This window comes from Lithobates pipiens, unplaced genomic scaffold (genome assembly GCF_037356315.1).
Source record: "Lithobates pipiens isolate NorthernLeopardFrog02 unplaced genomic scaffold, aLitPip1_a1.2 Scaffold_10, whole genome shotgun sequence".
NCBI classification, from domain to species: Eukaryota; Metazoa; Chordata; class Amphibia; order Anura; family Ranidae; genus Lithobates; species Lithobates pipiens.
The window spans coordinates 21,860,721-21,873,083 of record NW_027507686.1 but is presented as its reverse complement, the minus strand read 5'-3'; the positions used below and the strand labels follow the sequence as shown (position 1 = coordinate 21,873,083).

General features: G+C 42.7%; 3 protein-coding genes across 5 annotated transcripts in view; 1 reads left to right on the top strand and 2 right to left on the bottom strand.

Annotated features, from left to right (window-relative positions):
- Positions 1 to 12,363, top strand: part of CEP89 (centrosomal protein 89) — a 133,101-nt gene that overhangs the window by 94,045 nt on the left and 26,693 nt on the right. The window lies entirely within an intron of this gene.
- LOC143928040 (E3 ubiquitin-protein ligase RNF182-like) overlaps positions 1 to 12,363 on the bottom strand; it is a 32,636-nt gene that overhangs the window by 1,674 nt on the left and 18,599 nt on the right. The gene's annotated exons all lie outside the window — the stretch shown is intronic.
- Positions 1 to 12,363, bottom strand: part of FAAP24 (FA core complex associated protein 24) — a 136,263-nt gene that overhangs the window by 105,315 nt on the left and 18,585 nt on the right. The gene's annotated exons all lie outside the window — the stretch shown is intronic.

Genomic DNA, 12,363 nt, shown 5'->3' with positions numbered 1-12,363 from the left:
AAATTGAAGGTATTAGGTGATGAAGCACTTCTGGTTTATATATGTTTTTATGTTTCTGACTCGTTCAGGAGGAAAGAGATGAAGTATTGCAGGTGGATATGAAATTCCCTCTACTGATCTGAGAGGATTTACCCGTAAAGTGCTTGTAAACACTTATATATTTCAGGTGATACAGAGATGAAACAAATCCTTCTACATAAGTACTGTACATGTGTATCTGCAGCCTTCTCTTCATCCATTCAAAGTGCTGAATTTATAAGCTTGTCTGAGAGCTGAGAAAAAGAGGGCAGAGAGCTGAAGTTATGCTCTGCAGAGCTCGGTGAGGAGAGCTCTGAGAGCTGATTGGAGGGAAGAGACACACCCCCTTCACAAAGCACACAGGAACAAAGCTGAGGCGGTCAATCAGCTGGAGGTCCCTCCCCTGTCACCATTTTTCTCTTGTGTCAGGAAAACTTGTCAGAATTGATTAATGCTGATGGCAGAGGAATGAAGCAGCAGACAGAAATTACACTTAATGCTCTGGATTGAGACAAGTACACACTATAGAGCACGTGTGTCAAACACAAGGCCCACGGGCCGAATCCAGCCAATCAGGCAATTTCATGTGGCCCTTGCACCTCTCCTGCAGCTGTGCCCTCCCCCCTCCCCTTGTTTCTGCCCCCTCCTTGTCTCAGCAGTCAGCAGCAGAGATGAAGACAGAACTACTGCACAAGATACTGTGCTTCTCTTTCCAGTCGCAGCTCACACCTCGTCTCTGCTTCTCCTGGTCTCAGCATTCAGCAGACTCCAGCCCTCCTCTGGTCCTGCTCCAGACCCTGAACTTTCTGCTTCCCCCAGCTCTGCACCCTGCTTCTTCCTGGCAGCAGCATAGGGTAAGGGGAGGGGAGGGTGCACTGTGATGTAAGGGAAGGTGGGGGACTCTTGACTGATGGTGGGTGGGCTCTTGACATCTGATGTAAGGGGAGTGGGTTGCTCTAGACATCTAGTCTTACAGATGCAACCGGCCCTTTGAGGGCGACCATACATAATTGCTGATGCGGCCCGCGATGAAACGGAGTTTGACAGCTCTGCTATAGAGGGATATGATTTGTTCATATTTCAAGTCTGAGGTTTACAACCACTTTAAGCGCCAAATGACCTTTTCTTGTTGGAAGGTAATTTCCCTCTGGTGAGTGATTTAATCCACTAGGGTGAAATGTTAACACTGTTTTTTTTTGGGGGGCACTATGTGGCATTTTTGCGACACTTGGACTTCCAGCCCCCCTAAAGTCTGAAGGACAAAAACCTGTTATGGAAAGTTTGGAGACCCCTGACTCTTAACCCTTAAAAATGAACATGAGCTACTTTTCCGCATTTGTCATGTGTAGGGCAGACTATTGAAATAAATGGGCTGCCCTATGCATGTGGTGCAACAACACAATTTTGCGTGTGTTCATGAAGCCCTTTAGTGTGACAATACTGTGAAAAATAAAAAACTGCCATGCTCTAAATAAAAGATTGTTATATCCTCTGCTTCTCAGTAAAGCTGGTCACCTGTAGCCACTTCCTGTCTACATGCGCTCCACTTCCTGTCTACATGCGCTCCAGCTATGGCTGCATCGCATTTCTCAGTGTGGGTTTCTTGATGGTGACAACAGTGGACCATGTCTTCACTATGTGTGTTGATATGGCCATTTGTAGTCTCCATTGAAAGCCTTCATAACAGGGTGACAACCTAGGACAAGAGGACCATGCCTGCATTATGTGTATGGAAATGGTTGTTTGTAGTCTCCATCTGAGGGTCGTGTGATATAGTGACAACACAGAAGCAAAACTAGAAGACAGGAACAGAACGTTGTCACCCTACAACAGGAAGTATCTGAACAAGAACCTTCATGACTCCTAGAGATTATTAAATTAATTAAAGTGATAGTAAAGTCTGTAATGGATTTGCACAGAGCAGCCCAGATCCTCCTCTTCTCGGGTCTCTGACCAGCACTCCTGGCCCCTTCCCTCCTGCCGAGTGCCCCCACAGCAAGCAGCATGCTATGGGGGCACCCGAGCCAAGCTGCTGCTCTGTGTGTCCATTCAGACATGGAGCCGTGGCAGGGCCACGCCTCCTCTCTCCTCTCATTGGCTCACTGACTTTGACAGCAGTGGGAACCAGTGGCGCACCGCTACTCTCTTAGCCAATGAGGAGAGAGAGCCTCGGCCAGCCGAGACTCTCCTGCAACATCGCTGGCTTGAGATATCAGGTAAGAATGATGGGGGCTGCTGCACACAGAAGATGTTGTTTTTTTTGTTTTGTTTTTAAATATAATTTTTATTAGAGTTTTTCAGAAATAAACAAAGTCCACAGAATATGTTTTATCTTTAAATGCATTAAGATAAAAAAAAAACTTTCAGACTTTAGAACCATTTTAAAGCTTCTCAGTACAGCTGAGCTCCTGCAGCCACTTCCTGCCCACATGCACTCCAGTTATGGCTGCCTGGCATTTCTCAGGGCGATTTTGCTGATGGCAACAATGGACCATGGTTGTATTCTGTTTTGTTCAAATAACTTCTTGCAGTCTCCATTGGAAACCTGGGTGACAACACAGGAGCATGATTGGGAGACATGAACAGAGTGTTGTCACCCAAAACAGGAAGTGCCCGAACAAGGACTTTTATGGCAGGAGCACCAGGCATTATGATAAAGAATGCTGCAGATTTACAAATCTGTAAAACCGCTTAATAAAACGACATTATATGACATTTTAGCAATTTGCATTTACATCACAGCTGGTTTCAGTGTCTAAGGTGCCTCTCGGCCTTTAACATACCCCAGTTGTGTTTTTCTTTTTTCTATTCTTGACACTCTAAATTGGATGATTCTTGATACTTACCTCATATAGATAAAACTTGAACGGGTTGAGAGATTCTCATTAAATATACTGTATACCTTCTATTCTGAGCCAAATGCAGATGGATTCTTTATTCTGCAAAAGGCAGCAGCCCTCATGAAGACATGATGGCAGCAGGGCACTTGCGGCCTGTCACTCGCTATCTGCAAAACTGTCATAATAATGACATACCAGCTGCCGTGACGTCCCGATCTGCACTGTGCGGTTTTACCCTTCTGAATAATGCATTGACTGCATGATGGGAAGCCAAGGGTTGTGCTGAAGTCTATAGAATGCTTACACTTCATTATTTACCATTCAGTCCATCTGATCCATCCACAATAGACGAGGAGATAAACACAGCAACAGGCGTGTATACATCGATCTCATTTCTTTTCTTTATTTCTGGAATGGGATTACTTATTCCAAGGACAGCTAATAGAAAAAACCCTGCAAGTGATACAAGATACCTGTTTTTACAGATATTTTTAATTGGAGGTGGGCCATAATTAATTAAAACAGAGGTCCTAAAAATACACCTACCCCTTCAGAATAAAAAAATAATGATATATATTCACTCATTCATGCTTGGACCTCACAGCCACCAGGGAACCAGCACAGCCACCAGGGACCCCGCAGAGCCATCAGGGACCCCGCACCACCACCAGAGACCTTGCACAGCCACCAGGGGCCTCAGACAAAACCACTGCATACAGGGGTAGGCAATTTTTGGATCCCAGCTGTTGATAAAGGAAAAGTCCAAGGAGGCATTCCAAGACTCTTGACAGCCACAGGCATAACCCCGAGAGTCAGAGGCATAATGGGATTTGAAGTGTCATCACAGCCAAAGTTTGCTCATCACTTTAATGCCTTGTACACGCGGTCGGACATTCCGACAACAAAATCCGTCAAATTTTTTCCGGCGGATTCTGTCCTAAACTGGTGTTGCATACACACGGTCGGACAAAGCTGTCGGAAAATCCAATAGTTCGGAACATGACGGCGTTCGTTCGTTACGACGGGACTACGTTGAGGTTAGTAGCCAATAGCTTCGGTCTCATAAGTTGATCTGCGCGTGGCACGGCACTATGTCCCATCGGAATTCCCTACAAATGGTCGCAAAAGTCAGATCGGATTTTTTTGTCGGAAAATGTGAGATCCTATGCTCAAATTTTTTTCCGGTGGAATTTCCGACGGAAAAAGTCAGAGCCCACACACGGACAGTCCGATCGGATTATATTGTCGGAAAATCTTTTTCCATCGGAATTTCTGACTGTGTGTACAAGGCATAACATTTAAAAGGTACATTCACGCCAGGTGCGGTAGCTGTGCATTGGGGTGGCTATTCAAGTGCAGTCCCACTGCAAGCCAATAGAACTTACTGAAATGTCACTATGTGACATTTCAATAAAGTTCTTAAAAAAAGAAGATGAACAGTGTGATGTTTCACGATTGGCGCACTGAACTGCATTGTGGCACTATGGTTTGGTTCACTCGCGGCTTAACAATTAACGGCACTCCTGTGCATCTGCTAAAGAGCAGCACATTTTTGTGCATCTGGAAAGTGTGCAATTTTTTTTCTTTGAATTCCTTACAAATAAAAAAACAACACTATAGAGAGTCCTGTGAGCCTCCGCTAACCAAAATGCCTAATTACCATAAATCAGCTGCAAGCGTTTAACATGTCTCATAAAATCATGCAAAAGTAAATAAATTAAATATATACGCTGCGCTTCCAGAATAGACTACACACAATACCAATGTGAAAAAGAAAGTGCATACAGGTATATGTGAAAGTCTTACAGTGGTAAATCAATTTGTCTCTATTGACCGTAAAAAGTGACACTAGTGCACCACAATATATAAAATAAATAAATAAACCGGTAAATGAAAAATAAAAAGACAAGACAAATGATGAAAAAGTGCTTCTGTGCATACAAGTGGTTAACAATTATACCACTTCTGACTGTGTACAAAAGGATCATGTATTAACAATGACCCCACTACTAAATCAAAAGTGCTCCTGTGCATATGCGTGACGTTCAGCTGAATCTATTTAAGTGTGCTTAAAGTCCATGCGATTCTGAAGCACAGAAGCACTTTTTCATCATTTGTCTTGTCTTTTTTATTTTTCATTTACCTGTTTATTTATTTTATTTATTGTGGTGCACTAGTGTCACTAGAGTGTCAGTAGAGACTAGGGTTGCACTGATACTGCTATTGGTGACGATACTGAGTATTTGTACAAGTATCGGTACTCATGCAAATGCACCGATACCTGTAGCCGATACTACTTTCAGGCTCGGTTCTTTGAGCTGTCAGTGGGTCTCCCCGGTGTTTAAATAAGTCCGGTAATTGGAACTGTCAAAAAAAAAAAAAAACAGCCGGTGAACTATCACATTGTGTCCCCCATCGGATAGTGTCTGCTGTGTACTGCGCATTCCGAAAATAGCCGAAGATGAACGGCGCCTGCCGAGCGCAGCGCGGGCGTGCCCGAAGCGTGGCGAGCGAAGCGAGGCCGTGCTCGAAGCGTGGCGAGCGAAGCTAGGTCGTGCCCGAAGCGTGACGAGCAAAGCGTGCCTGCGAGGGGGCCCTCTATTATCGGCAGCCCTATGTCCACTTGGATGGTGGGGCTAGCACCTCCACTCACGGCGCAGGCACCGTTCATCTTCGGAGATTTTCCGAATCTCCTTCTGCTCCGTGCTGCGCAACCGCTGTGCCTGTGCAGTACGGGGCGGACAGTATCCGATGGCCGGACGCTATATGGCAGAGCATCGGCAATGTTTATTACCAACACTAAAATAAAAAGAAACATTGTTTCTTTTTGTATATTTCTGTTTCTTCATCTGCAGATCAAAGGGATGAACAAATGTTCCTTTACTCCTAATCAGCCTTAATTATCTCCCTATCCTCCTCCATTTAATTATTATTTTCCTGCTTTTTTTTCTTTTGTCTATTTTATCAACGATAAACAATTACAACTTTTTTTTTTTTTTGTTTGCTTTGTTAGTGAATATTTTTACACATATATATTAACATATATTTACACATTTCACATTGAAAAAAGCGCTAAATTAAAAAAAAAAATGTATTTAATTTGTAAATAACTTTTCAATGCTTTGTACAGCTGAAGTTAAAACAAAACAGTTGCGGTAGGTATTGCTAATTGGTATCGGGGAGTACTAAAAAAAAAAATGTCATTGGTACAATAGAGACAAATTGATTTACCACTGTAATTGTTTACCCTGTACACACGGTCAGACATTCCGACGACAAAATCCGTTTAAATTTTTCCAACTGATTTTTGTCCAAACTTGTCTTGCACACACACGGTCGCACAAAGTTGTCAGAAAATCCAATCGTTCAGAACGAGGTGACATACACCACGTACAACTGGACTATAAAGAGGCCAGTAGCCAATAGCTCGTAATTTATTCTGAGCATGCGTGGCACTTTGTGCGTCGGAATTGTCTACACACGATCGGATTTTGTTGTCGGAAAATTTTAGATCCTGATCTCAAACTTTGTGTGTGACGGAAATTTCGACAGAAAAAAGTCAGATGGAGCCCACACACGATCGGAAAGTCCGACCGTGTGTACGGGGCATAAGACTTACTCATATACCTGTATGCACTTTCTTTTTCAGATTGGCATTGTGTGTACTCTATTTGGGAAGCGCAGCATATAGATTTAATTTAATTCCATCCAAATGCATGTTTAAATTTGGCTCTAAAACAGACTCTTGTTTCATGACTGCCCACAGCCTGATGGGTTATGAGTTGAGGCTCCCATGTGTTTGTTCCTGCGGGCTGGGGTTCTTCTTTAATTAGACCGTCAAACTTCAAGCCTAAAGGAAAGTAGTGATTTCTCAGCGAGGAGAAGGGAAGGCGGTACTTTGCTTCTGTCTTCTCCGGTGCGGAATGTGGGTCGATAATGAATACAAACATACAGCCGTTCCCCAGTGTCAGCCGAGTCCCAGCAGTGGCAGGAGGTCACATAATACACAGTGACTGATGTGACATACACACATTTGTATGAGAAATCCCACATAGCCTCCTTTTCGAACTGTGTACTTCACTAGCAGTTTAATTCTATCCTTAACTGTGTGGTCACCCAACAAAGTTGTCCTTTCTAGAAAGCTGGGATTGCCATTTTGCAGGTGGTGCTAATATTGACAAGGTCATTGACGGTAGGGACTTTGCAGGAGTAGTAGGGCTCATGGATGAAGAATGGATAAATATCAAGAGGTTGTTTGTAGCAGCCAGTCTGATTGTTACAACCAACCTCCCGGTATTCATCCATGAGCCCTAATGCTTCTGCAGCATCCCGACCATCAATTATCTTGTCAATATCAGTCATCTCATTTTTTGTGCAGTGTGGAAAATAAAAACTAGCGCCTGGTTGCTTTAAGCAACACAATTTGTTTTTTGTTTTTTTTCATTTGCTGCTTTTTTTCTTCTTTTTTTGCAAAGACCTCTGGTACTTTGTATCATTGATGCAATAGCTTTATTAATATTACAGAACCGGAAGGGTTATAGCACGTAGAGTCCATCCTTCAATGGAGTCAGCTTCTTAGCCTTCCTGCAAGAAACTGGCCCACCTATGGAGCTAGCGCTCCCCGGTGCAGAATATAAATAAAGCCTCCAATATATATATATTACACACACACACACACACACACACACACACTGTATTTTATTGGCGTATAACACTCACTTTTTTGTATAACACTCACTTGAAAATCGCATGCAAACAAGCGTGTGCATGTTATACGCCAATACTTCAATTTTAGCTGCCTCGGAGGGGACAGGGAGGCGGGTAAAACAAGCGCTATCAGATTCCATACAGTTAGAATCTCCTGTTTACTTGGCGGCTTCTGTAATAGGAAGTCCCATCTCCTGGGCCGCTATTGGACCACTGTTCTGTCTATCATAGGAGATTCTCACTGTATGTAGTCTGTTGGCACTCGTCCCGCCCCCCTCCCTGTCCCCTCTTGGCTGCAGATGGGCATCGATCAGGCTGCACTGATGGCAATGGTGAGGCTGCTGCATTTAAGGTAATGGTAATGCTGCTGCATTGATGGCAATGGCGAGGCAGCTGCATTGATGGCAATGGCGAGGCAGCTGCATGGATGGCAATGGCGAGGCTGCTGCATTGATGGCAAATGGCGAGGCTGCTGCATTGATGGCAAATGGCGAGGCTGCAGCATTGATGGCAATGGTGAGGATGCATTGATGGCACTTGTCAGGCTGCAGATGGGCATTGATTAGGCTGCATTGATGACAATGGTGAGGCTGCAGATGGGCACTGACCCTTATTTTGCTTCAAAGTTCCTTATTTAAATTTTTTTTTCTGACACTTCCCTCTTAAAACGAATGTGCGTGTTATACACCGATCAATACGGTAACTTGTCCAAACCCTCACGTTTATGTGGAATCAAAAGGAAAGTGAGCTGCAGTCATTTCTACTACTGGTAAACATTGATCTGGTTAGTTGTTCACCTTCAATGTAGACCGCCAGTGGTCCACACACTTTGGTAAGAAGATACAAAGTCATTAGCACTTTAAATAAAGGCATTTGATGTATTTATGGCAAGGACAACATCACAAAGCCATAAGAAATTGGCGTTTGGTGGAGAGTACCTTCTTATGTCGCCTAGAGAAAGGGAGGTCCCTAAAACTTTTTTTTTTGACTTTGTGAAGCCATCTTCAAAATAAATGTGTGAAACACATTTATTTGGAGTGCGGCTATGTACCTTCTTGTTTTGGCATGGCACCATCCATAGCAATCACTTTGAGCACCCACCAATTAGGTCAAGAACTACAAGGAGTGCAGCTTTTATTTGGACTTTATCGAGTAAAAATATCTCTATATCCAATCAAATTGGCAGGATCCTGGGAATTGTAAAGTTATTTGTATTGGTAGCTGTAGACCAACTTGTCTAATTGATGGCAACGGGATGTGTCCAACCATGCTCTCTTCTCCTGCATTTACCACGGGCGGGTGGCATCTGCCTGTTCCGATTTGGGGGGGGGGGGGGGGGGCGTGCAGCACGTCGCTCCCATGACCGCTGTGTCCAGTGGACATAGCACATTGGGTATTCCGGTACCTGCCCTTTGTGACCACGTGATCACAATGTCAATAAAGCTGTTATGAATGAATTTAATTGATAATAGCTGTGTTTTCTATAGAGTGATTAGGTACAGGTACATCTGTACCATGGTACCTGGGCCAATCACACCCTGTACCGTATGATTAGCTGCAGCCAATCACAGATCACTAGTAATAACAACTGTTATGTAACCCATTCATGACAGTGCAAAACATTGACATTACAATGATCATCACTTAACAGCAATTAAAGTGTAAAAAAAATAAAAATCCCTGATCACCCCCCTAGAGTAGTACAGTGTCACTATAGTGACAATGAGCTACTGTGATGAGAGTATGTAAAAAATAATGTTAAAAAACAAATTTAATAAAAAAATTAATTCAACTTTTTTTTTTTTTTTTAAATACTGTCATCAGTCAGTGTCCCTGATCACCGCCACACCAGTGATATGATAATGCTGGGCTGTACTGCACTGGTGGCCGTATGTAAAAAATAAATAAAGTGATTATGTAATGTCTTTTCTATTCTATTTCTATTTTCCAAAAAAAAAATTGTTACAAAAAAATTGCAACTTCCAAATAACTCGCCAAGCCTCTTAGCAAATACCTCAGACTGCCATTAAGGGGTAATTTGAGGGATATTTGTGCCATCATGGCATTTTAAGGCCTCAGCAAATGGGATCGGCTGTCAGTACATCAGGACCAATCTATTTTTAAATATACGAGTTATATACAGTGTCTTGAAAGGGTATTCATACCCCTTGGAATTTCCCACATTTTGCCATGGTACAACTAAAAACGTAAATGTATTTCATTGGGATTTTATATGATAGACCAACACAAAGTGGCACATAATTGTAGAAGGAAAATGATAAATGGTTTTCAATTTTTGTTTACAAATAAATATGTGAAAAGTGTGGGGTACATTTATATGGCGCCCCCCGGAGTCAATACTTTGTAGAACCACCTTTCACTGCAATTACAGCTGCAAGAATTTTTGGGGCTGTCTCTACCAGCTTTGCACATCTAGAGAGTGAAATTTTGGTCCATTCTTCTTTGCAAAATAGCTGAAGTTCTGTCAGATTGGATGGAGAGCGTCTGTGAGCAGCAATTTTCAAGTCTTTCCACAGATTCTCAATTGGATTTAGGTCTGGACTTTACTTGGCCATTCTAACACATGAATATGCTTTGATCTAAACCATTCCATTGTAACTCTGGCTGTATGTTTAGAGTCGTCCTGCTGGAAGGTGAACCTCCGCCCCTCTGATGCCGCGTACACACGGACGTTTTTTCCGTTAGAATAAATTCGGACTTGGCTACACATGATCACACCAAAGTCCAATAGTTTAGAACGCGGTGATGTAAAACAGGTACGACGGGACTAGAAAAAGGAAATTCAATAGCCAGTAGCCAATAGCTGCCCTTGCGTCGTTTTTGGTTCGTTGGAACAGCATACAGAAGAACGGTTTTCACGATAGCAATTGATTCCGTCTGAAAGATTTAAAACATGTTCTATTTCTAGGTCCATCAGAAGCCCACACACGATCGGAATATCCAATGAAATGATTCCGGAAAGTCCGGTCGTGTGTACACGGCATAACAGTTTTTCTTCTAAGATTGCCCTGTATTTGGCTCCATCCATCTTCCCATCAAATTTGACCAGCTTCCCTGTCCCTGCATCCCCACATCATGACGCTGTCACCACCATGTTTCACGGTGGGGATGGTGTGTTCAGGGTGATGTGCAGTGTTCGTTTTCCTCCACACATAGCGTTTTGCTTTTAGGCCAAAAAGTTCAATTTTGGTCTCATCTCACCAGAGCACCTTCTTCCACATGTTTGCTGTGTCCCCCACATGACTTCTTGCAAACTGCAAATGGGACTTCTTATGGCTTTCTTCCAACAATGTCTTTCTTCTTGTCACTCTTCCATAAAGGGCAGATTTGTGGAGAGCACGACTAATAGTTGTCCTGTGGACAGATTCTCCCACCTGAGCTGTGGATCTTTGCAGCTCCTCCAGAGTTACCATGGGCCTCTTGGCTGTTTCTCTGATGAATGCTCTCCTTGTCCGGCCGGTCAGTTTAGGTGGACGGCCATGTCTTGTTAGGTTTGCGGTTGTGCCATATTCTTTCCATTTTCAGATGATGGATTGAACAGAGCTCCGTGAGATGTTTAAAGCTTGGGAGATTTTTTTATCACCTAACCCTGCTTTATACTTCTCCACAACTTTAAACCTGAGCTGTCTGGTGTGTTCCTTGGCTTTCATGATGCGGTTTGATCACCAAGGTTCTCTAACAAACCTCTGAGGGCTTCACAGAACAGCTGTATTTATACTGAGATGAAGTTACACACAGATGGACTCTATTCACTAATTAGGTGACTTCTGAAAGCAATTCCACTAGATTTTAGTTAGGGGTATCAGAGTAAAGGGGGCTGAATACAAATGCACGCCACACTTTTCAGATATTTATGTATAAAAAAAAATTGAAAACTGTTTTCCTTCCAGTTCACAATTATGTTCCACTTTGTGTTGGTCTATCACATAAAATACCAATAAAATACATTTAAATTTTTTAGCTGTAACATGACAAAATGTGAAATATTTCAAGGGGTATAAATACTTTTTCAAGGCACTGTACCATAGTTTGTAGATTTTCACACAAACCAATTAATATACACTTATTGGGATTTTTTTTTTTTTTTTTTTTTTTTTTTTTTTACCAAAGACATGTAGCAGAATACATTATGGCCTAAATTTATGAAGAAATCCGATTTTTATTGAATATGTTTAATAACAAAAATTAGAAAATATTGTTTTTTTTTTTTTTTTAAATTTCTGGTAATTTTTCGTTTATATAGCAAAAAATAAAAACTGCAGTGGTGATCAAATACCAGCAAAAGAAAGCTCTATTTGTGTGAGAAAAAAAAATATATATAAATTTAATTTGCATACAATGTTGCATGACGACACAATTGCCAGTTAAAGAAGTGCAGTGCTGAATAGCAAAAAATGGGCTGGTCACAAAGGGAGTAAAACCTTTGGAGGTCAAGTGTCAGTGGGTGGGCCTTGGCGCAGAGAGACCGCATATTTTTGTACCAATTTGCAGACACAGCTGTGCCGAGAGTGCACTCTCGGCACAGTTACTGGCGGCTAATGGAAAACTCTGAACGTTACTTACGATTGGGAGTTTGGCGGTCACATGATCATAAACTCCATTCCTGGCATCAGAAACCCCTTAACTAGTTGCCGCCTACTGTCAAATAATGGCGGGTGGTGAAGCTTTCGTTCTGGGACAACGTCATATGATGGCATCCCAGAACTGCCGCTCTTGCGCAGGGGCACGTGCGCCGTGCTGCTAGAACACGGCGCTACCCCGATCTCTGTAAAGAGCC